At 39.3% G+C, this 12,061-nt stretch overlaps 1 protein-coding gene across 2 annotated transcripts in view; it reads right to left on the bottom strand.

Annotated features, from left to right (window-relative positions):
- Window positions 1-12,061, bottom strand: part of LOC119647474 (beta-1,3-galactosyltransferase 1) — a 119,894-nt gene that overhangs the window by 27,130 nt on the left and 80,703 nt on the right. For both annotated transcript variants that reach the window (XM_038048413.1, XM_038048414.1), the window contains one exon: window positions 7,569-7,620. The gene's annotated coding sequence lies outside the window, so the exon portion shown is untranslated. The remainder of the gene's footprint in view (window positions 1-7,568; window positions 7,621-12,061) is intronic.

Raw genomic sequence — 12,061 nt, 5'->3', positions numbered from 1 at the left:
GCTTCCGTTGCACTAATTCCGCACTCTTCAGATGCTCATTAATCCAAGTCATGAAGACTATACACAAGACGACAACTTCAGCGGCAAAGGGGCACGAAATCTCATTGTGTTCCTTTCATGTTGGGATTCAGAAATGTCTGAACGGATTGTCACGAAATTTGATGGGAACATGTGATCTGTGTGTCCCATTTCAAACAGCGAGTGGCGCCATTTTGTGTTGAGTTTGAAGAGAAGAGAGTCCCGGTACACGCAAAAGATGAGTGTATTTTTTTTGTATTTTTTTTTTTCATCCCAGAAGTACAAAATTTGACATGCGTGTAATGAAGAACATAATGTACAGTTTGGTCAAGTTTAAAGAACATCCAACTATTATTAACAAAGTTATAGGTGGTGAAATACAATTTTTTGTGAATTTCGTGCACTCTACAACCTGCATGACGTCATCATCACATATCAATTCGTCAATACCACAACGAAATGAGTTCTTATGAATTGGGTCGTAGAGAATTATTTTGTTTTAGTTTTTTAGTTATTTGTCAACCAGACATGTGTGTATGTAGGTATATAATATATGGGCAGTAATGAACTTTGCGGGTAGTGTCTAATTCAAATAGATATAAGAAGTAAATCGGAAATATGGGTACGATCAATTTATATACGTGCATATATGTGTACAGTATTCGGAAATAGGCAGTTTGTTCGTTTAGGGTGAGCGTAAAATCGATGGTTCTAATATGTACGTATGTCTCGTAGTGTGGAAAAATATGAAGGATAATGTTGGATTTGTAGCTATATACGGATAGAAAAATGTGCGTTGAAATTTCTTACATAAGATGAACACAAAACCCGAAGCGCGAGCTTCCGGTATTCCGACTTGTTTCGTCTTTCTTGTTGGTCTTAAATGAACTACAGTCTCATTCTTAGTCGTAATGTTCAGCTAATTGTGGCTGTCAGGTTATCTAACTGGAGTTCTAAATTTTCTGACATCTGAGGATTTGTGTAATCTATTCGCAATTAGATTACATATTCTGGCTCTTGCCTAGTGTTAGAAGCGGAAGTCATTGTGTTTGATATATATATCTTTCTTTAGATGCGTCTGTTGATGAAATCGCTGGATTCATCCTCCTCTGGGCAGGTGTTAATAAAGTTTAATTTAATTTAAACATTTTCACTGCGTTCAAACTAACTATAAAAGCATACAAAGTGCCAAATGCCTGTTTCGGCAAAATCCCGTAGAAGAACGTCCTTAAAAAAATATTCGTTTGAAAAAATAAGCAGTCGTAAACATAATTCGTATTTATCGTCACCGTAGTAAGGACTTAATTAGGCTATGTACCCTTTTTTCGGACGGTTGTTCTCACGTAATGAAATCTTATCGGATACTTGTAAAATTCGTTTCCCCTATTTTCCGACCTTTTGATCTAGCATATTAACAAATGTATTTGATTTGACACAAGAATATGACTCAATAAATGTTCGTATACATTTTTCTGAGAGCAAATCATCACGAAAGTATAAGCCTCTTTCACTCGGAAAAATTCTGCAAATGGCAATAGTATTTAGTTACTAGGCTACACTCATCGTTATTCTGCGCCACGCCATACTTTAGCATAGCCCTTCATTTGGGGTTGTGCCGCGATTGAATATCTCGATAAGATTGGAGATCATTGTTAAGGAAGGCCTGGAGCTTTCAAATATAGCAGTAGAAATTTTGGAAAGATAACGAAAGAGTTCAGCCTATAAAAATCAAAGAAACACAACACGAGAAATAGTATTGTTAACAAAATGCGATTCTAGCTGACTTCGCTCTGGATTTCAAATTCTCCGGATATTTCTCCCCTCGATGTAGCAAGCGCCATTTTGCGCCGCCAGTTGTCGCTCCGGTAATCGATATTAATTCCTTCTGAATCATTTTGGTAAGTAGAACAATCTAAAAACATTCCCTAATGACGCTGTTGAAAGCCTTCTCGAAATCGAAGAAAGGTCGTGATTGAAACTCCCCGGCTGTCATACGGAAAGTCGCGGTTCAAATCTCACTGGTGGCAGTATGATTTGTACCGTGATTTGACGTCGGATACCAGTCGACTCAGCTGTCAATGAGTACCTGAATCAAATCAGGGTAATCATTTCGGGCGAGCGCAATGCTAACCACATTGCCTCCCACAGTCTACTGTGGTGCACCGTTACGGTATTGAATGAAGTGCTCTAACACACTTCAAGGATTGTTGCGCCAACGATTATTATTATTATTTTTGGTAACCCTAGGATAAACCTAAAGGGAGTCAATTTCCCCGAAGACAAAGCAATATACTATTATTCATTTAATTTGAGTAGATATCGATATGGGGTGTATTTTGAGGAGGGTAATTTCTAAGAATGGGTCCGTTAAAGAAATCATCGCTTTCGACACCAGCACTCCCCAAATAAATAGGAGAAGGGGAATTAATACTAGACTACAGTACAGTACATTTACAGCAGTAGATTCCAGGTGTATATAAGGTTCTCTGTTTCTTAGATCCAAATTCTCTTACGGAAAAGACATATCGTTTATCCTATATTTCCTGAATGCTTGGGTGCCATGCCCCAAACGAGGGATCCGTGGACCAAAAAGACGTGAGAGTAAGTTGCTCTTCATTTGGTCCGGTCCAACAGCAAGTGGTTGTGGACTTAGGATCCCTCACTTATCCTAAACAATAAATATACCTCCTGTCAGATAATACCTCGGCCCTTGAGATTTCTAATCGAATAAGTAAATTAATTATAAGGATGCAAACAATGAACTATAACAATCGAAGGCAATGTTTGTTTGAGTACAACCCAAGTCAGCTAGGAAAATAGTTGATTTAATTTCAAATGTAAAGAATTCTCTTCTACTTCAACGATTCCTCGAGTATACACACTGTTTCAGCAAAAATGTCACCTACAACGCAGAAAATAGTAAGAGGTCGTTGAGACTTAAAAAAGAGAAAGAAAAGTAATAAACAATTTTAAATCATCTCAAAATCATCTATTCCGAATGAATCAAATAATTAAGCACTTGCTTACAGACGAAATTAAAAAAAAAATTGCAGCAATTTCATCAGCAGATGTTACTGATAGTGTGCGCACCTCATCGTGAAAAGCAATTGTAACTCGGTTTATATTGTCGCCAAAAGCGGTAAAACAACATAAACTGAACTTATGCGAAGACTATGTACCTATATTATCTGCGCTTTGTGTTCGAATAAAATATAATATGTTTGTTGTACAAATAAAACGTGATTCAAACTATCTCTTTGCATTTATATATAGATCTATTCTTATTTTTAGAAAACGACTGCATCTTTAGATTAACTCATTGATTAACATAATTGAAAATCAAGAAGTAATCAAATATCACAAGCAGTACGCACAACAGGATCACTTCAACCTGTGCGTTTTCTCGCTCAAGTATTTAATTGCCTGCAAGCAACAAGGCAAACCTATCTTGATACCAAATCACATTGTTTATATTGAAACAACAGACATATGGTATGACTACTCACTGTACACGGACCTCGAAGCTAATCGCGGGCTTATCGAGTAAGTCTAGCAACTATTGACTTCCCAATCTAGCTACTATCATCATAACAGTTACAAATGGTTCGTTGCCGGACGCAACTTTTCCACCTAATTGTGCCACTACCCCTAGATCAAACACGATAGGTGATGAGGACGAGCTATGGCAATAAAGTTGCAGTATTTTTCTAACTTGTTGTTTCAATGTGAATCTGCGATACTTTCTGTGAAAATTTCGGAAAAAGAGACACAGCTTCATCGGTTTATAATTTTCTTTCGGCAGATTTTTAAGGCCAAGTTTCGTGACTAAGTAAGTAGATCAAACACCAATTAATCATTTTGAATAATTATGAATAATTTAAGAGCTTGATAAGCTCATGATTCATCTGCTCTTAGCAAAAAAAATACAAAATGTTGGGAAGGCTAGAATGTCATGACATATTCTTGATTAAATTCTCATTACTAATCGATTCGTCACTCAGCAAATAAATGGATTTTTATTACTTCACTAGAAAACGTAATTACCATTATACTGGACATGAAATATAACCATTGATGGTGGAACATTCAGAAAATTAAAGATTATTGATAAAAATATTAGGAGGAAGAAATGACAGATAGTGTCATAGGGTGGTTTGCCCAACTCCACTTCTGTCGGCCGCAAGTTTGCTCCGGGTGGTCCGACACTTAAATCCCCTTAACCAACGGTGGCTTGATACACTGGATGTGGATTTAAAAGCATCGCGATTGCATCCAGATCAGGCATTTGACAAAGCCAAATGGCGAAAATGATTGCGACGAGCCGGGACAAAAGCTGAAGAAAAAGAAGAAAGTGTTAAGAAATGGAAAAAAAATACTTAATATTCTTTGGGAATAAGTTGCCCTCCATTTGTTCCTGTTCGACATTAAGTGGATGCGGACTCCTCAACCAAAAAACAAAAATAAGATCTCTCATTTCTACGATAAAATATCATGTTGAATTATAATTGCACTATGTTTTCAATGCTTTTCTAAGACTTTCATGCACGTAAAAAATTTCGCAAGCGTGGCTAAGACTCATAGCCGTTCACGTTATCATGATTGCACTGTGTTTTTAATCGATCAAAACAAACTGATTAGTTGGTTGAATAGAGCCAAATGATAAAAACGTTATTCAGTATAAACAATTATTGACAACGTATGACAATCGACTGCTTAATATTATACCCGTAGTACTACAGATAATAGAGAAAAGGTGGTTTCGGGTTTAGAACTTTTGGAGATTGGGTCAAGTTTTCCTTTTGTTTCGTTGGTACTATCTCTTTCTCCTATTTTATTTTTTTTCCATTTAACTTTCTTTCTACCCTTGTAATTGACGAGAGTCAATTTGTGATTAGGTTTTTCACCATTCCAAAACCGTCTGATCTTTTCTTAACCACAAGTGCCTGTTTTACCAACAAGGTAACGTAATCTGATATGTACATACAAACGCAATTATTCCCAAGTCCTATCTTTAGGCCTATTCCATTTATATTCTGTCAAGCAATGAACATAAATTTGATCATTAAAAACATATTTGCCAGTTATCAATATTATATTACTTTTTTTGAAAATCAAAAAATAAAAATAATATGTTCATTCGTGTTGTTACCATAAATGGTCTTTCAGGACAATGTATAATGTAATGAAATCTTATGTGGAATGTGTCTAAATAATGGGCAAACTCTGAAAAAGAGATATCTCAATAAATTGTTCACCTTTGCCAAGTATGAAAACTGTTCAAAGCTTACAGTTTTCGACTTTATTTTATTGACACTTTATTTTCTGCCTTAATTCTAACATCCTTACCCCAAATTGCCATATTTGGGTTGACGAACTGCCCGAAGGGTTTCAAGAGTTAGCTGTACATCTACAGAAAACAATGGGTTGGTGTGGTGAATAAACCGATGGAATCATCGGTCCATATTTCTCTAAAAACCAAAAAGCCAGACAGAACGTAATTGTGAGTGATTTCAAACCAAATTACTTTTTACCTGAAATTGAAGACAGTGATCTTAGTAAGTTTTGGCTGCAACCAGATGGCGCTATTTGCCATACAGAATGATGAACTCATTGGAAAATCATTTTTATGGACGCTTGATTTCACGTTTCAGTTCCGTAAATTGTCCGTGTCCATGGACTAATTTCTTTGGGGTTATGTGTAGTCTCTAATCTCGAGTGATCGATGACCGCTTGAATCGAATCGCTTTGGAAGTCAGCATTAGTAACGACATTCATGAGGGAGCTATCTGCGAACGCGTAGTCCAAATTCCGATCATCAGAATGGGCCATTTAAATCGGAGTCGCGGGTAACATTTAAACGAGACAGAGTTTAGAAAGTAAAGGCCATACATTGTTATTTCCCATCGTAATAAAATGTTCACCTCAAAACTCAATTTAGGATCCTCCAGTCGAAATAGTACAGTGTGTACATAGACAAATCATAACTCTTGAAATCATCCACGAAATTAATATTTTTCCATTGAACGAATTCTAAAACCAAAAGGAAAGGGATACGCGCACTATAGTTGACAGAGTAAATAGTGAAACTAAAGTAAGTACGAATTTTTCGCATGCAATAAAACTCCCTTTACCTCATATTCTTATATAGTCATCACTTTTGTAATGCGATAATGTTAAGTGATGCAGCGATGCTAGGTGATGTTTTCATTGCGCTCATTCATAGTAATATGATATTACACTTGAAGGTGATAGCACTTTTGTAATATTACATACATCACCTACCCATTTCTACTCAATATCTACCGAATCGCTACCTCCTCCTTTCACTCTTTTTAAGGTTTTGTATAAAACAAAACCTTATTAAAATCGGTATACTGTCTGCCTGTCCGTCACACGCACTTTTCTCGGAGACGGTTATAGCGATCGACACCAAATTTAATAGAAAGGTGGGAACTGTGAACGCTCAAGAAAACAATTAGTTACATCCTTTTACGTTTACGAGGTCCCCCATACATGCAAAAGAGGGGTGTAAATTTTTTTTTCATCAAATATAGTCATGTGTGGTATCTAATTAAAGGTCTCGGTTAGTACTTTTCGAAGGCTGTCTTAGTTTTGACATTTGTTAGAAAGGTGGGGTGTGAGGAACGTTGAAAGTGATAATTACTTGAAGGGGGTCATTCTCAGAAACTACCCAACAGAAAAATCTGAAAAAAATCAGCAGGCTGCCACTACATGGTGTCTGGTCAAGCCATTTCCGAATAAATCGAGTGTGACAGACAGACACCGACTTTCACACAAAACCTTAAAAAAGAAACATTTCCTTGATCCCGTTTTCAATTTGGTAATAATGCTCAAATAAATTTCAAGCTACTAGTTAATATTATACTTTTTGGCCCAAGATGATTTTAACTTTCTCAAAAACTTTGTTCGTTAGTAGTTGTCAAAGTTCACTTTCACATTAGGTATGGGTAAGAAAAGTCACCAGTCGTTTTTCTAAAAAGACTAATGCCTGCCCATATAATTACCGAAGCAGGTCGATGACTGCAACTGTTTTTTCGAAAGGTCTTTCCTTGGAATTTCTTAAAAATCAATTACAAATTTAGACACTCATATTATATGACGCGAAGGTCTATAACAGATATTCTGAAGTATAATATTCAAACTTCAATTAGTTGCAAAAGTTGTACATTTACCGATGGAAGTTTTGATTAATTTCTTAAATTATCCTAATAAAGATAAAGAAAATAATATCTGTTAAATGATATTGATGTCAATTTAATTGGAAGCTCGCAATAGAAACTAAATCAATCAATAAGTAACCGAGATAGAGGTAAACATAGACACACCACATTCTCAGCCCAATTGCTGCAATTAATCAAATGTAAAAAGCAATACGTTGATAGCACAACTTTCTGATAGAACCATTAATCAGTGAAAAGCCTAGCGAAATCATCAATGAAATATTGTTTTATTTGGTAAGATCTAGGAAAATTTACATTCTACAAAAATATGACTTACAGAAGGAAATTATGTAATAAATATGAACTTACAGTTAGTAATATAGAGACGCTAACTGGGAGTAGCGAAATTCCTGGATATTGTCTGAAAAAGGAAAATATAATATTAATGAATATGTATTAGCTTACTAAAAATTACACACTGTTTCATAGGCATTTTAATATCTGTCTACCCCATACAATATATTTGAAAAAATGGTTGAACTGATTTTTATGATTTTGTGGGAAAATAATATCTTTTTACAATAGATTCAGGGTCTGTCTGCCACACCCAATTTACTCGGAAACGGCTGAATCTATTGTCACGAAATTTGATGAGAATATATGGCCTGTGGAATTCTTTACATATAGTAGTATCGTTGTGTGTTGGATTTAAGGGGCTCCCCATACATATGAAAGGGAGATCTAACATTTTGTTACAGAATAGTACTTTTCGCAATTGATCTTATTTGTAAGGCTAGGTGAGTAAGGGCGCCAAATGTGTACAAAATTTGAAATAGTGAACAGTAAAATAGGTCTCGTTCTCCGAACCTAACCAATAAAAATTTTTTTAAAAATTCACAATGGTGCATCTATACGAAATCTCGAAATCAAAATAAATTCCATTCCAATATGTTCTCAAATACGGTCAAGCATGGTATGCCATATTTAAGAAATTTATCCAAAAACTCTCTTTACGCTCATCCTTGACATCCAGCTATTATTAACAAAGCAACAGAAAGTCAAAATTTTGTACTTCATGGGAATTTATCATGTACAGAGAAATCATTTGAACGGTTAAGCGCATGGAAACATTTAAGTTTCCCCTTATTAGCTTTCTTTTTGTTGTTTGTATATTTTCTCTTCTTCATTCCTTTATGAAATTTAGGACATCCACTAAGTGAGTCTGCACTTCAGTCTCATGATCATCACACTTAATTTGTGCAAATTATAAGTTCGCGGCAGCAAAGACATACATCCACAAGGTCGCGGATTCGAACACGGGCAACACGATTGAGAGGCTAGCGGCCTAACCCGCGAACAATCGCGCTGTTATATATGTACATCAGTCATATTTATATATATGTCAATGAAGTCTGCGGATAGTCTCCAACTCACATACCTACTTTAGTTCAGCGGTATTTACATACATATGTATGTACGCTTCTGATCATGGAGTAGATCGAAAATAAATAAATGCATGCAATCAATTTAGATGGGTATATATACACTGCCGGGAAAGAACGTGCTGAAAGAAGGGTCTTTTTCGCTAAGGGGGAAACCATATTAAGAGGTTCAAGATTTTTCAATTGGATAGGTTTGGAGAACGAGACCTGCTTCACTTTATGGTGGGTACATCCTAGTCCTAACTGCCCCACTTTTAAATCAAGCGGGACCAATTTCGAAAAATACTAATCGGGACTTTTGATTAGATACCCCACATGGCCATATTCCGAGAGAAAAAGAGTCCCCATAAACTCAACGAAAAATCATACTACTCGTTGCATCCAAAGGACTTCATAGACTACAAACTTTCACCAAAATAGAACAGGATGCCGAACAAGAAACACTCCTACCTTTGTTGCAGATAAAATAGACCAGAGGTCAGAGGAGAGAGGACAGACGACAGATGAGAAACGACAGACGCAGACGACAGAGGAGAGAGGACAAAGAAGAGAGGACAGCGGCAAAAGACAGAGAGCAGAAGGCAAAGGACGGAGGACAGAGAACGATGGACAGACGACAGAGGACAGAGTTGAGAGGACGGAGGACAGCCGACAGATTACAGGCGATGGACAACAGAGGATAGGAAACAGAGTACAGAGGACAGAAGAGAGAAGACTAAGGACAGAGGACAGAGTATAGACGACAGGTGACAGAGGGGAGAGGAAAAAGAGGAAAGGAAAACGGGGAGAGGAAAAAGGAGAGAGGAAAAAGAAGAGAGGACAGAGGACAGTGGTAGAGGACGGAGGACAGAGGAGAGAGGCCATAGGACAGAGTTCAGAAAAAAGAGGACGGAAGACTGTGCGGAGTTGATAGATCTCCCATCAGGCGCGTCCCTTCGTGCGGATAAGGGAATGCTCGGCGGATGCGTAGGAATGTACACATATACGTATTTGCAGGTGTGCGTGTATAGTCATGCTTATGCGCAAGTCGGGTACCGGTGGCTTTTGGGAGTGGTCAAACAGGCTCCCGACCGTCGAAATCCCTCGACTGCAGTGTCTCGATGGTGGATTACTTGGCCAGCGTTGCATCGAATACTACAAGTAGCCTGGAGAAAGAGGCATTTAAAAGGAATATATCACTCTCGAGAACGCCTATTCAAAATACACGAAAAGATGCCCCACAAACTGGTCATTCATTAGCCCATAGTGGAGCGGAACTTGCCGCAGGACTCAGTGTTTGATCCATTTAGGAGAACCTCGACGATCCTGCGATCTCCTCCGAAATCAACGTTTAAGAAGGAAGGAAATCAACGTTGAAGAAGGAAGGAAATCAAGGAAGCTTCCAGAAGGCTTATAAATACGCAATCCGGACGAATCATCCTTTGCCTTAGTGACAACCCCTCAAAATCCAAAGGGCGATAAGCTTGAAAAGAGGGGTAGAGAGGGCGCGAGCGATTCGTCCGGATACTCACAGGACGCGAAAAAGCAAAAAGGCCTCTCACCGGCAAAAGGGAAGGCAAACAAAGTTACCAAAATCGTGCAAACTGCGACGCCGGCTCCCATCGACCCAAGGGAAGCAAAGCCCCAAAAAGGAGCCAAGGAAGCATGGACCAAGGTTGACGAAAAGAAAAATGCGACACAGAAAAGAAGATTACCGCCCGAATTAATTATCATCTCCAAGAAAAGGGATATGAATCACGGAAGCACGCAGGCACGCAAACGGCAATCATAAGCTTACCAGCAGAAGTAACGTTCAAACTGCTCACCGCAGGTAAAGTAAAAATAGGTTGGGTAGTTTGTCGACTCAGGGAGCAGGTGTCCCCCAAGCGCTGCTTTAGATGCTTTGAGTTGACATGGTCGTGACAGGTCAAAAGGTTGCAGAAAATGTTGCGGAGAAAGTCATATGTTCAGGGAGTGCAAGGGTGAGCCTGAATGTATACTTTGCAAGGAGAAAGCAGCAGCAGATGCCTACTGTTCAGGAGAGCCTTGAATGCAATAAAGAAATGAGGTTGATACAAATCAACCTCAACCACTGCGAGGCAGCGCAACACCTTCTCTCTATGAGAAGGGAATTGAAGCTGCTATAATCAGCGAGCCTTATCGCAATAGTAAGAACGGTGCCTGGACTGCAGATGTAACTGGCAAGGCGACAGTATGGGCGTGGTTATGAAGAAGATGAGACGACGCTAAAATCAATTTCAAGGGACATCTGGACTATGCCTGTGAGGAAGCGGCAAATACCAGTGTATCATTAGCGCGGATGATGCCTAACATTGGAGGCCCAAGATACAGTCGATGATTACTTGTGGCCGGAGTGGTTCGCTACATACTGTTATACGTGGCCCCAGTTTGGGAGGAAGCACTAACGTGTGAGAGTAATCGGAGGAGGGTAAATATGACTTACCCTTTAGTAGCGCTAAGGGTGTACAGCACCTTCAGAACAATATCAGGCGAGGAATGATTCCGATAGACATTCTGGCAAGTGAGACACGCTGCCTGTACGAGAAAAGCAAAATAAATCCTCCTGAAAAGGATGCAGAATACCGAAAGGCGGCAAGACGAGAGTCGCTGGAGAAGTGGCAGCAACAGTGGGACGACTTGCAGAGGGGTCGCTGGACCCACAATTTGATTCCCCGTATTGAGGAGTGGATCCAGCGACGACATGGCGAGATTAAATACCGCCTGACGCAGTTCCTGTCAGGACATGGTGGTTACAGGAAGTACCTACATCAATTCAGGCCGGATGATTCTCCCTTTTGTCCTGAATCCGGTTGCACACCTGAGGACCCGGAGCATGTTATGTTCAACTGTCCACGATTTTTCTCAGAAAAGAGTAGTCTGGAAAATCAATCTAAGCCCGCAGAACATCGTCGGGGAAATGTTGAAGTCGGAGCGAAACTGGTGCCCGGTGAATTCCGCAATCAAAAGCATACAGGAGGAACTTGTAAAAGCGGAGCGCGCAAGGAGGACGCGAAGAACGGAAGACTTGTTCGCTTAAAGAGCAGTCTACCCCGCGAAGTAACGCTTTGCGGCGCTTCCGCAGGGAAGGAAGAAAGAGAAAGTCGGAGTGGTTCTAGTGGGTGATAATCCCACATCCTGCTGCAACCTGGCGCGGCAGTGTCTTTGTAAGATTTCCACCTCCACCCATAAAAAAAAGGGCAGAGGACAGATGACAGAAGTCAAAGGATGGAGGACATGGGACAGAGGACAGATGACAGAAGTCAGAGAACGGAGGACAGGGGACAGAGCGCAGAGGACAGAGGAGAGAGGACAGGGAACAGGAGAGAGGGTATAGGACAAAGAACAGAGGACAGAGGACAAAGAACAGAGGACAGAGGATATAGGACAGGGGACAAGGGACAGAAGTCAGAGGACGGAGGA

The sequence above is a fragment of the Hermetia illucens genome, chromosome 2 (genome assembly GCF_905115235.1).
Source record: "Hermetia illucens chromosome 2, iHerIll2.2.curated.20191125, whole genome shotgun sequence".
Lineage (NCBI taxonomy): Eukaryota > Metazoa > Arthropoda > Insecta > Diptera > Stratiomyidae > Hermetia > Hermetia illucens.
The sequence above is the reverse complement of the archived record's forward strand: the minus strand, read 5'-3'. Positions and strand labels throughout refer to the sequence as shown.